Raw genomic sequence first — 16,799 nt, forward strand, 5'->3', positions numbered from 1 at the left:
ACCTTCATGCCCAAAATAGAAATCACAGAAAAAATAGATTTTTTATAGAAAGATATACAGTATCAAAATTCTAACAGGAAAAGGAAAGTCTGAAAACACCAATAATTATTAAAGAAACTGAAAAGCTCGTCAAACAACTGTCCCTAAAAATTATGACAGTCTTTTAAGGAACATTAATATAGAAACTTTAAAGAAGTATCTACACTATAGAAAATGTTCCTAGGAATGAGATAAGATGGACATCTTTCTAACTCATTCTGTGTTGTAAGTATAATTATGACACCAAAATTTAGTATGTTAGTATGATTATGAGGCACAAATACACACACACAAACTCACTCAGACACAAAAAAGAAATATGTAGACCAAAATATCACTTATAAGTCACTTATAAATATAGATACAATAATAGCTAATGAAATCTAACAGTGGGTTAAAAGAATCGTGAATAAAACAAGGTTTAATCCAGAAATACAAAGACGGTGTAAAAGCAGGAAATGTATTAATATCAGTCCCTATATTAAGCAAAGGGGAAAGTCAAATGAATAATTCTAAAACAGCAGTCATAATCAGCACAACTAATTCTTCCTGTGGAGTATGTACCAGGCACTATTTCAAGCTCTTTAACATTCATGAGCTGATTTAATCTTCAAAATAACCAAATGGAATGGGTCCTATTATTTCTTCCACTTTCCAGATGAGAAAACTGAGGCACAGGAAAGTTAAATGATGGGACCATGCAGAACATGCATTTGACTCTGAAGAGTGATCTCTGAAGCAATACGTGATGATGCTTCTGCATATATAACACTCGTTCATGATGTAAATGGAAAAAAATTACACAAACAAACAGCAGGAGCACCGCATCAGATAATACAGAAAAAAATGCCACAACTGAATAGTGGTATCTGCCAAAAAGCCACAGTCAGCATCACACCTAATGCTGAAATATCCAGAATCATTCCCACCAAAACTCACACAAAAAAAGGGAGGAATGCTGATCATCAACGCTGCTCCTTAGGACTGTGTTAGATATTTCGGTTAATACAATAAAATGGGAAAAACACAAGAAGAATCACTATTGAAATGGAAAAGAATAGACAACATTTAGGGACACTGTGATTATTCATCTCAAAATTTTGAGAGAAAGCATGGAAAGTACAATAATAAGAGTGTTTATATGATTGCCGGATAAAACCATTCTGTAAAAACAATATGTTTTCTTAGGATAAAAATAACCACTAGAAAATATTATGAATATTTCTAATTCATTACAGTAAAATGATTGGCTTCTTTCATATTGGTACATCCAGGGATAAAATTAAGTAGAAATAAGCAATATACCTATGTGAACAAAATGCTACCAGATAACGAAAAAGAAGACGTAATTACGTGGAAAATGGACAAGTATGTCAGAAGGAACAATTCAATAGTATAAAGAACAATTTTCATAGGTATAACTATAAATTTAATACAATTCAAATAAAAATTACAGTAGGATATTTAATGCAACTTGGCAAGTTGACTCCATAAGAAAATATATAAAGTTAGAAAAGAAAGGTTAGAAAACAAGTGTATTAATGAGGCCTTACTCTAAGAGGTTTCAAGACATACTGCAAAATTATAATAATTAAAACTGCATGGCAGTAGCAAAACAGCAGAAAAATGATCAATTGAAGAGAAAATATAGAAATAGACCAATGCGTATGTAAGAATTTACATTATGATAAAATTTGCATTCCAAATTACTGGAAAATGGAAAACCATCTAGTAAATGACAAATTGGATGGCTGGCTCATCATTTAGGATATCTGGATCTCATGTTCTTTGGTTATACAGATAGTTTAAGATATGCTTCAAGTGGAGCTGGCAAGTATTGACATCATAAATATTACACACTTCTGTAAGGAAGCATCATAACAAAGAGAAAGTTCCAGTTTAGAAGAAAGTAATGTATTTAACTAAATATTACTGTCCAGAATGTGTGAAAAACTACTACTGTTCACTAAGAGAATAACACAGCTCTTTGATAGGAGTTATTACATTGAGTTGAAATAATGTGTTGTAATTTTCTGTTGTCTTTTCACTATGCAATATCAAAACATATTCTTTTGTAAAAGAGTAACACAACAAGAAGGACACATTTGTGAGAGTCTTTGACCTTTCCCTCCATCTCAATTTTCCCATCCCCTCTCCAGCCCCTCCAACTTTCTACAATTTGGTGTACATCTTTCTGTTTCAGTTTGCTAAAGCTGCCAAAATACAATATACCAGAAAAGGGGTGGCATTTTCAGTGGGGATTAGTTAATTTACAAATTTTTAGTTCTAAGGCCATAAAAATGTCCCAATTAAATCATCAACACAAAGACATCTCCACTGAAGAAAGGGCGATGGCATCCGGGGTTCCTCTGTCAAATGAGAGGCACATGGCCACATCTGCTGGTCCTTCTCTCAGCTTCTGGTTTCAATGGCTCTCTTTAAATGTCTCTTGGTGTTTCTTTCTCTCTTATCTTTTCCCATAGTGATTTCCTTCTAAATTCTCTCTCTCCATAGAGTTTCATAGGACTCCAGTAAAGGATTAAGCTCCACCTTGAATTGGGTGGATCATATCTCCATGGGTATGACCTAATCAAAAGGTCCCACTCACAGTTGGTCTGCACCCACAAGAATAGATTAGAACATGGTTTTTCCAGGGAGCACAACAGTTTCAAATCCCCTTTTGGTAAATTTGTATGTCTGTTTATACATATATGGCCTTTTTTCTTATATGTATGTTGACCTTAATATATTTTTTTTCCACTTGGGAACTTGGAGGTCTTTCCATACCAGGCATTTTTAGAGTCCTCTGGCTCAGGTGCAGCAAGATTCACATAAGTATGTTCCCACTTGATGGACATCAGATTATTTCCAGGTTTTCACGGTTATAAACAAATCTACTTTGAAAATACTCAGGCATAGATGTTTCTGCACCTGTGGTGGTGGTTTTTTAGAATCAATTTCTAGGAGTTGGATTGCTTGGCAAATTTTCATTTGATAGATAGTGCAAAATTCCTGCAATTCCTATCAACCTTGCATCCTTGTCAACAATTTCCCGTGTTTTTTTTTTTTTTTTTGCAATTGTTACCAATATGGTGGGAAACAATTAGGAATAGTTTCTCCATTTTATTTTATCTAATAACTAGGTTCTATAAATTTATTTCCTGTATTTTTTCCTTCACTTGACTTCATGTTCTTTTCCATTCTTCTGTTGGATTTTTTATTGATTTGTAAGAGCTGTTTTTGTGCTATAATATTAGTACTTTGTCTAAAATCATTGCAAATATATATATAAATATATATATATATATTTTGCATAGGCAGTTACTGGGAATCGAAGCTGGGTCTCTGGTATGGCAGGCAAGAGGCAAATATTTTTTTTAATAAATTTTTGAGGACCTGTAGGAATTTATTCAGGGGGTGGGGAGAGGACATTTCATGCATGAAGACAGAGCAGTACACCCAAAATGTAGAAATATAAAAGGCTATTGCACATTTGTGGAATGGCAAGTAGTTTCTTCTGTTTGCGCTATATGGAAAGTGTCAGGGGTGACAAGAAATGAATGAAGATGGCAAGATTAAGCAAGACTCTTTGGTGTGAACTAATGCTTGAGAAATCATGGTAGAGACACTGCTGGCAAGAAAAGCCCAAGACCTTCTGTGGGGAAACTTTTCTGGAAAGTACCCAGAAAATAGTCACAAGATAATGTTCAAAATGAAATCAAGGAATCAATTATATGCAAATAATTTGAAGATGTCTAAAAATTGGAGGAGGACAGAATTGGGATATGTTTACTTATAAAACTGAAAAGATAATTTAAAAAAAACAGATTAAAAGTGGCATCTTTTAATCTTTCAAAAAAAAGATTAAAAGGATTAAAAAAAACTATCACCTCTGCTGTCTTTTATTTACCATCCAGATCAGCCTTGAACAACGTGGATAGGGCTCACACAAGTGGGGAAAAAAAGACAGAAATTTTGACTGCTTAATTTCATCAGGTAGCCCAACAGACAGTTTAATTGCAATTGATTCAGGCAAAACAACTTTGTGTGTATAGAGAGCCCGACCTAAAACTGTATGTTAAGAAAGCCCATCCAGGTAACTTGAATTAAGTCTTATCAAAGTCTTATCAAAGTATCATAGCATGGTGAATAGCTGTCTACCCTATATAACACAACATCAAAAAAAATTGGCCTGCTTAAAAATAGTAAATGCCATCTGTCTGCCATATTCCCTATGACTATTTTTCAATAATAATAGTTATTGTGTGGACATGTGCGTGCTTTGCTGGTAGGAGTTATTGTTGGGCTTAGAATGGGAAGGGGAGATGGAAAGGGGGTTAAAGCATGGTATCCAAGAGCATGCTCCTAATATTTGAAGTTAATTATGTCTGGCCTTGGCAGTTGTCCAAATGCTTCCACATGCGTCTTGACTCTTCAACCTGCCATTTTGAGAAGAGTAAGACAGGTGTGTTCTCTTAGATGAGATTAAATGACTTGCTGAAGGCCCCCGAGCTGGGAAGGAGGTTATCTCTTCCCTTACACCTCCCTAGTCCCATTTCTCTATCTCAAAATCTGCCACTAAAGGTTCTCCCTCCGTAGCAATAATGGCGGACTCTACAAAGGAGAAAAGTTAAACAGAACTAACCAACGATGGCAAAAGGCAAGGGCTCAACTCTAAACCAGATTTATGCAGAAAAAAACTCAGGGTAGTGAGAGGTGCGCATTTTAGAAGGGCCCACGATCAAGTGTTGGGGAACTAAGATTGGGCAAAACACTTGAGAACCGTGCACAGAGAACCAGTTCGATGATAAAAAGATATGTAATTTCAGAATCTTCATCTTTAACAATATTAGTATACAAAACTAAGGGCACTAAAATTATAATGTCTCTTGATATAAAAATTCATCATCATCAAAGCATTATCATCATCATCATCATCATCATGATAGACTCATGAGGTCAAATATAAAATCATCGATAACAACAATGACCCCTAGATTAGGTGAATGCTCCTACTGGGTCAGGCACTGTGCTCCATTCTTTGTCAAATGTTGACAACCATCCGGTTATTATCTGCATTTCACACATGAGGCAACTGGTTAACACTGAGAAGTTAAGTAGCTTGCTAAGACATGGCAGATATGGAATTTGAACCCACCAGTGTCTCAATCAAATCTCATGTTCATAACCACTAGGACATACTCCCCCTTTTATTTACAAACTCAGGAAGAAATTTCAAATCAGGAGAAAAACCTTTGGCATTTTGTTTGCAATGAAAAAAAAATCATTTCTTCAAGGAAAAAGCCGACATTTAATCAGTATTTGCCACATGCCGTCTAGCTCTTCCTCCCAATGGCAATATCTAGTTGACAACCTATGATAGAAATGATATTATTTAGAAAATGAGGCCACAATCCAGTTTTAAAAAATGGTCTGGCACAAGGTAGGTTTAATTTAACTTAAGTCGCAGAAAACAGCTTGCCCAAAAATGACTTTTGCAAGTCACGTACGGTATTTCAATCTGTCATTTTGCATTGACCTTCACAGGCCTGAAATACATTGCTCGGCACTTGTGAAGCTTATGAGAATGATATTAAAGTTGGTAATATTTTTTTAAATCTTATTTCATATTGACTCTGATTTTACTCCACTACATATAATTTTTGGAAGCAATGGTATTATGAAGCGTTCTTAGATATCTGCTAGTTTTCTTATTAATTAGGATTTATTGAGGTTAATTCAATAAATCACTGCAAAGATAGAAAGTTTACTAAGCTAACATGCAGAGAATCATATATTCAGAAGATCATGTCCCTCAATATTTTGAAGCTGAGTTGGAGGTTATATTTTTGGAAAATTATGTGTAAATTTAAGCACTTAGGGAATTAGAGCCTGCACATGTATGTAGAGTATGGAATAAGTTGGCATTCATTAAACATTACAGCATTGACTATTTGACTATAACTCTTCTATATTCTATTACTTCTATTTTAATTTTCTCCTTTCAATAATCTCAGAGTAGAAATTAATCTCCTTTAATGTGTGGTAGCTTTTGTTTTGTGGGCCAATGCAGAACTCAATTCCGCCTCATAGAAACTGCCTACTTCACTTTATAGTGACCCATTTTTCACTAACATTGGAAATAATCAATTGCTAAAATAGCTCATAATGTTACTTCAAAAACAGCATTTAAACAATATAAATAATGTTAAGAAAACCCTGCATGTTCTAGTTTGCTAGCTGCCAGAATGCAATATACCAGGAATGGAACGGCTTTTTAAAAGGGGAATTTAATAAGTTGCTAGTTTACAGTTCTAAGGCCATGAAAATGTCCCAATTAGGACACCAATAAGAGGTTACCTTTACTCAAGAAAGGCCGATGAAGTTCAGGGTTCCTCTCTTAACTGGAAAGGCACATGGAGAACATGGCAACTGTGCAATATTTCTCTCCAGGCTTCTTGTTTAATGAAGCTCCCCCAGAGATGTATTCCTTTTTCATCTCCAAATGTTTCTGGTGCCATGGGCTCTCTGCTTCACGTCTCTTTCAAAAATGCTTGCTTTTAAAAAAGGATTCCAGCAAACTAATCAAGACCCACCTGTAATAGAGGGAGTCACATCTCCCTCTGTTCAAAAGTTAATACCTAAAATTGGGTGTCACATCTCCATGGAGATAACCTAATCAAGTTTCCAGCCTATAGTGCCAAATAGGTATTTTAAAAAACCACTGCCTCTACAAGATCAGATTAGGAATAAAGCTTGGCTTTTCTAAGGTACATAAAACTTTTCAAACTAGCACACTCTAAACTGCAGAGCAACTACTCCTCACCTACACCCATTAGAAGACTGAAAGGTTATTTTCTGAGAAGGATAACGCATGAAGTAAACTGAAGAATTAGAAGGGTAGATACTGAGAAACACACATATCTTGCTGCATTGGAAACAAAGCACATGCAGCCAGGCTTAAATCTCTAGAATCTTCTCTGAGGAAACAGAGTAAGGAAATAATTTATCAATAAAATGGCTCAGCTACATATGAACCCTACAGTGAACTGTACACTCTATATATCCAAAGTTTCCAATACCTTTATAATCCTCTCTTTTTAAATATGAGCAGATGCTGAGGGATTATCTGAGATATATGGAAAGGTTTCTATAAGAAAGATGGAGACTAAAATACAGAGAGAAAATTCTATTTGAGGACTTCCAGGAAGATGATAGAATAGGATACGTTGAGTTCACCCCTGCTCCAAGGAATAGCTAGAGAAGTGACAGAAAACTGACCAGGACAGCAATTACAGGATGTCGGTGAACTAAGAGGGTCTTCTATACTACAAAGGGAGGCCCTGGTTGAAAAAGCTGAGAAACTGACATTGGGAGAACCAGAGACCATCCAGCTAGATCAAAGAGCTTAATGTACCCAAACAGAGGCTGGAGACTTAGGAGTGCATGGATAGGAGGTGGAACTGGAAGTAAACCAAGTGATGCTCTTCGAATGTGCCACACCCACGTGTGCACCCACAGCTCCCATGGCCCTGGCACACATGCACACCCACGTTAGGCCCTTCCAGTACCCCCATGACCCACGCACATGCCCCTGTCTTCTGCAGCCATGCTCCTCCCCCATGCAGCCTGTGTACCTGTACCCTGCTCCCACCCCCAATCCCTGCCCCCATGCATGTACACACATGCTCCTGTGCCCCACCTACCCTGTGCCCTGACCTCCGTTCTCCTATACCCACAACCCCCATGCACACACCTCCACACTGCCCATACTCCCTCACACACGCACACAGCCCCTCGATATACTTCCTGTCACCCCATGCTCTGTGTCCCCCAGGCCGTGCCCTGTCCTTGCACTCTGAGGCTTGCCCAAGCTGTATTCTGCACACAAAGCCCTACTGCTTTACCTCCCCATACACACTACCTGATGCCCCACACCCTAAGTTCCTGGGCAGCAGTGTAGCACCCCTGCCCTGTGCGTAGCCCTGCTCCGCAACCCACCACTACACTGCTTTGCCCCACCCCATGCCCACATCCTGCCACATGCCTGCCAAGCAAATACAAAACTTTAGACTACTAAAAGAATCAACTTCCAAAGTAATCCTATCAAGATAATTACATGCCTCAAAGGCAAAAGAAAATCTCAAAACATATGAAGATGCAGGCAGATACAGCCCAGCTTAATGATCAAATTAAAACACTGGAGGAGACAACAGACTTTAGAACAACACATCAGAGATGTCAGATAAATCTACTAAATAAATTCAATGGGTTGGCTAATGACGGGAACTCAACAAGACACTAGAAGAGCATAAAAAAGAATTTGAAAGAATAAATAAAAATATAGCAGATATCACAGAGATTAAAGATGCTGTAGACCAAATCAAAAATATACTAACAACAGATGAAAGCAGATTAGAAAAGGCAGAAGAAAGAACAAGGACAATTGATTTTGAACACACAAAAGAACAATTTGCAAAAATGATGGAAAAATTTGAATTGGACCTCAGGGAAATGATGGACGAATAAAGCACACAAATACAAGAATTCTCAGTATCTCAGAAGGAAGAGAGAAGATTAAAGGGCTGGGAAGATCAGTTGAGGAGATAATGGGGGAAAACTTCCCAACCTTTATAAAAGACATGAATATGCAAACCAAAGAAGTCCAACAAACTCCAAATACAATAAATTCAAATAGGCTTACTCCAAGACACATGTTAATCAGTCTGTCAAATGTTGAAGAAAATTCTGAAAGCAGTAAAAGAAAAGTGAACTACTACATACAAGGTGTGCTGGTTTAAAACTGTTGTGTACCCCAGAAAAGCCATGTTCATTAATCCGCATTCAATATTCTGGATGGAAACATTTTATTGTTTCCATGGAGATGTGACCTACCCAATTGTGGGTGGTAACTTGTGATTAGGTTGTTTCCATGGAGATGTGTCTCTACCCGTTTAAGGTGGGTTTGCTTATCTGTAAGAGGGAACCATTTTGGAAAAAACTCTAGAGACAAAAGAGCTTACACAGACAGAGATCTTTGGAGATAAAGAAAATATCCTTGGGAAAACCATTGAGGAAGCCAGGAGAGAAAGCTAACAGATGTCCCATATGACTTCCCAGCTGACAGAGGTGTCCAGAAGCCAAAGACCCCAGCAGACACCAACCACTTGACTTTTCAGATGACAGAGGTGTTGCAGACAGCTTTCTTTCTTTTTTTAAAGTTTATAATAATAGTTTATTTTTTAAAATATTTTTATTGACAAATCTTCACACATATACAGTCCATGCATGGTATAAAATCAATGGCTCACAATATTACCACATCATGGTATCAGCCATTCTTGAGTTTAGGTATACTCTTGTTGGTGTTTTAATAGGGACATTTTCATGGCCTTAGACCTGTAAACTTGCAACTTAATAAATTCCCTTTTTAAAAGCCATTCCATTTCTGGTATATCGCTTTCCAGCAGCTTTAACAAACTAAAACACAAGGAAAATCCATGTAATACTGTGTTGGGACTATAAAACAGGCACTATGAAGGTGAGAAGGCAGCAGTACGATATATTTAAAGATCCTGAAAGAGAAAAACTGCCAGCCAAGAATTCTGAACCCAGCCAAACTGCCCTTCAAAAGTGAGGGAGAGATTAAAATTTTCACAGACAAATTTTGAAAGAATTTTCAATGAGAGAACACCCCTACCAGAAATACTAAAGGGATACCTGTTGGCTGAAAACAAAAGGACAGGGAAGTCTGGAGGAGAGCACAGAAGTGAAGGGTACCAGTAAGGGTAACTTAAAGGATAAAAAGAGAAAGAGGGAAAAGAAAATATAGTTCTGACAAATAAGACCCAAAGGATAAGACAGTAGATTCAAGAAACACCTTTAGGGAAATAACTTTGAATGTTAATTGACTAAACTCACCAAATAAAAGACACAGGTTGGCAGAATGGATTAACAAATATGATCTAACTATATGCTGCTTACAAGAGACTCATCTTAGACCCAAGGATACAAATAGTTTGAAAGTGAAAAGAATGGAAAAAGATGTTCCATGCAAGCTCAACCAAAATAAAGCAGGAATAGCTATACTAATATCAGACAAATTAGACTTTAAATGTGAAGGCATCATAAGAGACAAAAAGGGACACTGCATATTAATAAAAGAGACAACTCACCAAGAAGAAATAACAATCATAAACATCTATACTCCCAATCAAGGAACTCCAAAGTATATGAGACAGACATTGGCAAAACAAAAGGGGGTGATCAATGTTTCAACAATAATAGTAGGAGACTTAAATACACCACTCTCCTCTACAGACAGAACAACCAGACAGAGTATTAACAAGGAAATAGAGAACTTAAACAATCTGATAGCGAATTAGACCTAATAGATGTATATAGACAGTTACACCCCAAAACACTAGGATATAGATTATTCTCTAGTGTTCTTGGAACATTCTCCAGGATAGATCACATGTTGTGACACCAACAGGTCTTTATGAATTTAAAAAGATTGAAATTATTCAAAGCCTTTTCTATGATCACAATGGAATGAAGTTGGAAATCAATAACCACCTAAGAACCAGAACTTTCACAAAGATATGGAGATTACATAACAGACACTTAAACAACCAGTAGGGCAAAGAAGAAATTACTAGATAAACTGGTAACTGTCTGGAGACAAATGAAAATAAGAATACAACTGTATTAATTTGTTAAAGATGCCAGAATGCAATGTACCAGAAATGGAATGACTTTCAAAAAGGGAATTTATTAAGGTACAAGTTTACAGTTCTAAGGCCATGAAAATATCCAAACTAAGGCATCCAGGGAGAGTTATCTTGATTCAAGAAAGGTTGATGGGTCTAGAATACCTCTGTCAGCCAGAAAGATACATGGCAACTCTGCTAGCTTTATCTTCTCATTTCATAAAGCTTTCCTGAGGGTGTTTTCCTTCTGCATCTCCAAAGATTTCTGGCTGTGTGGGCTCTATTGGCTCTGAAGCTTGTTCCAAAATGTTTCCTCCAGTAAGCAAACCCACCTTGAATGGGTGGAGACACATCTCCATGGAAACCATCTAATCAAAAGCTACCACCCAAAATTGGGTAAGTCACATCTCCATGGAAGCAGTCAAAAAAGATCCCACCCAGCAATACTGAATGAGAATTAAAGAACCTGACTTTTCTGGGGGTATAAACAGTTTAAAATCGGTACCTTCCACCCTTTGGACACAAGACATGTTGTTTCCAAAAGCAAAATACATTCCTTCCACCACAATATCATAAAGCTTTAAATAATTTCAGTAAAAATACAAATACAATCCAAAGTCAGAAACAATACAAAATCTCATCAAAGTCAGCAATAGGTATGGTCTGTCCTAAGGCAAAATAAAATTCTCCTCTGGCTGTGGACCTGCAAATCTCTAACAAGTTATCTGCTGCCAAAAAACAAAGAAGGGACAGTCATAGGATGCATATTCCCATTTCTACTGAAAGGAACACAGGAGTCACAGGTCCCAAACAGTTCCTAAAACCAGCAGAGCAAATTCCATTACATTTCAAAGGCTGAGAGTCATTTATCCTCAGGGTATTAGAAAGTGGCAATCTCACCCTTTCCAAGGGTATACACAATGGGCTGGCTCTCTCCAAATGCTGGGGTGAGAACTGCATCCATGAAGGACACCTTTCTCTCAGCTCCGTGCTCTCCAAGTATCTGGGCAACACCTGGGGTCCTGCCATCTCCAGGACACAAGATCAACCCCTGCAGAACAACATGGAGGTAGCAAGGCTCTCCCTAATCCCCAGGGAATGTACTCTACCCTCTTCAAGGCCTGAGGTACTGAAACTCCTGCCCTCTGCCTTCGGAGAAAACCCACTCTCTCCAAATGCTTTGGTAGGTCCACTCTCCTGGCCCTAGGTTTCTTGGCTTCAGACCTTAGCTTCCATGATTCTGACTCTGAAGTTATTTTTCTTTCAATGTGTTCCTTTTCTTTACCTTTTAGTCCAGACTGGCAGTGGTTCCATTTATACAGATCCCACAATACTCTTATTGATTTTCTATGCAGCACACTGGAATCATGACCATCAGACAAAATGTTTCACAAATCATTTCTGAATAACTCCATCTCAAATCCTATAACGGCTGACAGCTTCCATGTTTGGTTAAATCCTCATATGAGACTCTATTCTCTGGGATCTCCCTTTCTGGAGGCTCAAAATTTTCCAGATGATTAATTTCTGGCTTCTTTCTACCCAAGAGTTCAGTTCTCAACTTCATCTCTTTTCTATAGTTGCATTTCACTATAAGCTGCAAGGAGAAACCAGGCTGCACTTTCCATTTTTAATTTGGAAATCTCTTCTATTAAATATTCAAGTTCATGACTTTAAAATCTGCCTTCCTTCCAAAACCAGTAGTCAATTTTGCTAGATTCTTCACCACTTTAAAACAAGGGTCACTTTCCTTCCAGTTTGCAATAATACATGCATCATTTCTGCCTAAAGCCTTATCAGAAATATCTTTAAAGTCCACATTTCTATCAACAGTGTCTTCAAAGCATTCTAGGCCTACTCTATCAAGATCTTCACAACTCTTCCATAATCTTTCCCTTATCTATTTAAAAAGCCATTTCAATATTTTTGGTATTTGCAAACTTCAGCACCCCACTACTCTGATATCAAAATCTGTGTTAGTTTGTTAAAGCTTCTGGAATGCAATATGCCAGAAATGGAATGGCTTTATAAAAAGATAACTTATTAAGTTGCAAGTTCACAGTTTTAAGGCTGTGAAAATGTCCAAACTAAGGCATCCAGGGAAAGCTACCCTGATTCAAGAAAGGCTGATGGGTCCAGACCTCTGTCAGCTGGGAAGGCACATGGTGACATCTGCTATCGTTATCATCTAATTTCACAAGGTTTCCCTAAGGACTGTTTCCTTCTGCATCTCCAAAGATCTCTGGCTGTGTGGGCTCTGTTGGCTCTGAAGTTTGTTCCAAAATGGTTCCCTATTAAACGGCTTCAGTAAGCAAGTCCAACTTAAATGAGTGGAGACACATCTCCATGGAAACCATCTAATCAAAAGTTACCACCCCAAATTGCATAGGTCACATCTCCATGGAAACAATAAAAAAAGATCCTACCCAGCAATTTTGAATGAGGATTAAAAAAGAGCATGGCTTTTCAGAGATATAGAGATTTCAAAGCAGCACAACGATATATCACATCTTATGGGATGCAGCAAAGGCAGTCCTGAGAGGGAAATTTATTGCCATAAATGCCTGTATTAAAAAGAAAAATGAGCAAAAGCAATGAATTCACTGCTTACCTGGAGGAACTAGAGATAGAGCAGCAAACTAACCCCAAAGCAAACAGAAGAAGAGAAATAACAATGATTAAAGCAGAACTAAATGAATTAGAGAATAAAAGAATAGAAAGAATCAAGAAAACCAGAAGTTAGTTTTTTGAGAAAATCAATAAAATCTATGAACTGCTAGTTGGGTTGACAAAAAAAAAGGGGAAAGGGATGCAAATAAACAAAACCAGAAATGATACAGGACACTGAAGAAATAAAAAGATCATAAGAAGATACTTTAAACAACTATACACCAACAAACTAGACAACTTATATGAAATGGACAAATTTCTAAAAACATGCAACAAGCTACACTGACTCAAGAACAAACAGAAGATCTCAACAAACCAATCCCAAGTAAAGAGATTCAGCAGTCATCAAAAATCTTCCAACAAAGAAAATCCCAGCGCCAGATGGTTTCACAGAGAATTTTATCAAACATTCCAAAAAGAACTAACACAAATTCTGCTTAAACTTTTCCAAAAAATTGAGGACAAAGGAACATTACTTAATTCATTTTATGAACCTAACATCACTCTAATACCAAAGTGGGTAAAGATACTTAAGTGAAAGGAAAACTACAGACCAATCTCCCTAATGAATATAGAGGCATAAATTCTCAACAAAACATGACAAGATTGAATCCAATGACACTGTAAAAGAATTATACTCCATGATCAAGTGGGGTTTACACCAGGAATGCACGGGTAGTTCAACACAAGAAAATCAATCAATGTAATATAGCACAACAACAAATCAAAAGGGAAAAAAAATCACATGATCATCTTGATTGATGCTGAAAAAACATTCAACAAAATTCAAAATCCTTTTCTTATAAAAATACTTCAAAAGGTAGGAATCAAATGTAACTCCCTCAATATAATAAAGGGCCTATATGAAAAATCCATAGCCAGCATTGTACTCAATAGTGAGAGACTGAAAGCCTTCCCCCTAAGATCCAAAATGAGTCAAGATGCCCTCTGCTACCTCTACTATTCAACATCGTACTAGAAGTTTTAACTAGAGCAATAAGCAGGAAAAAGAAATAAAAAGAATCCATATCAGAAGGAAAGAAATAAACCTTTCATTACTTGCAGATGATATGATTATACTTGGAAAATCCTAAGACATCTATGACAAATCTTCTTGAGCTAATACATAAATTCATCAAGGTGGCGGGATATAAGATTACTGTGCAAAAAAATCGGTAATATTTCTATGCACAAGCAATGACCTAAGTAAGGAGTCAATTAAGAAAAAAAAATTCCATTCAAAATAGCAGCTAATAGAATTAAGTTTCTAGGGATAAACTTAACTAGGGATGTAAAGGATCTGTACACAGAAAACTACATAACATTCCTAAAAGAAATCAAAGAAGGTCTAAATAGGTGGAAAGACATTCCTTGCTCACGGATAGGAAGGTTAAATGTAGTTACGATGTCAATTCTACCCAAGTTGATCTAGAGATTCAATGTAAAACCTATCAAAATTCCAAAACCTACGTTGAAGATTTGGAAAAACTAGTTACCAAATTCATTTGGAAAGGAAAAAAACCTCAAATAGTTAAAAGCATCCTTAAAAAAAAGAAGAAGAAGAAGAAGAATGAAGTGGGAGGATTGACACTTTCTGATTTCAAAGCTTATCATGAAGTCACATTGATTAAAACAGCATGGTACTGGCACAAAGATAGAAGTATTGACCTATGGAATCAAATCGAGAGCATGGAAATAGACCACCAATTCTATGGTCAACTGATCTTTGACAAGGCCCCCAAGTCCACTAAACTGGGACAAAATAGTCTTTTCAATAAATGGTTATGGGAAAACTGGATATCAATAGCCAGAAGAATGAAAGAGGATATTTACCTTATACCCAATACAAAAGTTAACTCAAAGTAGATCAAAGACCTAAATATATGAACCAATATCATAAAACTCCTAGAAGAAAATATAAGGAAACATCTTCAAGACCTAGTAATAAGAGGTAGCTTCCTAAACTTTACACCCAAAGCACAAGCAATGAAAGAAAAAAAAAAATTGGAAATTCTCAAAATCAAAAGCTTCTGAGCCTCAAAAGACTTTGTCAAAAATATGAAGAGGCAGCCAACTCAATGGGAGGAAATATTTGGAAATCACACGTTGGATAAAGATTTGATATCCTGCATATATAAAGAAATCATACAACTCAATGACAAAAGAATAAAACACCTGATTTTAAATGGGCTAAAGAAATGAATAAGCATTTTCTGAAGAGCAAATACAGATGGCTAAAAAGCACACGAACAGATGCTCATTTTCAGAAGCTATAAAGGAATTGTGAATCAAGACTATAATGAAATATCACCTCACACCTATAACAATGGGTGCTATTAAACAAACAGAGATGCTTAGAGGATGTGGAGAAATTGGGACACTTTTGAACTGCTGTATAATGGTACATCTGCTATGGAGGACATTTTCGCCATTCCTTAGAAATCTAAATATAGAGTTGCTGTATGACGCAGCAATACCACTACTCAGCATATATGCAGAAAAGCTCAAAGAGGTGATGCAAACAGACATTTGCTCACTGATGTCCGTAGCAGCATTATTCACAATTGGCAAAAGATAAACAATCCAAGGGTCCATCAACAGATGAGTGAATGAACAAAATGTGGTATATACATATGATGATATTATACATCAGTAACATGAAATGATGTCCTGAAGCATATGACAATACAGATGAATCTTGAGGACATAAAGCTGAATGATATTGTGTGATTTTGCTTTTATGACCATGGTAAAGGTAAACTCAGAAGCTTATAATTCAGAATATAGGGGGCCTAGAGACACTTGGAAACTAGAGATGGGTGAAGGTTAGCTAATGAAGTTGAACATAAATGTAAGGGAATGGATAGAAGTGAAGGCAATTTATTTGTGGGGCTATAAGTAAATATTGCCATATTGAAAGTGAACATGATTGAAAGGGGTTGTATAGAGTGATGTATCCACCAATTAACACTACAAATATAAATAAGTTATTGCATGAACTACTTCACAGGAAAGAGTCTTATACAAAAGAAAATCATAATATTGGGGTATAGGGCAATTGCATACTATGGGCTATGTTTAATAAGAAGACATCAATAGTACCATAGCAATACCAGGAGTAAATACTAGGGTGGAGGTGGGGGTTAAGAGTTAAGGGGAAGTATGGATTTCCTATTTGGTGAGGATGGGTTTATCTGTTATTTTTCTCTTGGGAGCAATGAAAATTGTCCAAAATTGAGAGTGTTGATGGACTATTGACTTGGACATTATACATGATGCCCAATGGCTGGAGGTGGCTGAAGGATACATTGGCTGAGAAGTAGAATGGCAAATTGTGGTCTATACACGTGATCAAATATTGTGCTGCTACAGAAAGGA

The sequence above is a fragment of the Tamandua tetradactyla genome, chromosome 12, assembly GCF_023851605.1.
Source record: "Tamandua tetradactyla isolate mTamTet1 chromosome 12, mTamTet1.pri, whole genome shotgun sequence".
Classification (NCBI taxonomy): Eukaryota; Metazoa; Chordata; class Mammalia; order Pilosa; family Myrmecophagidae; genus Tamandua; species Tamandua tetradactyla.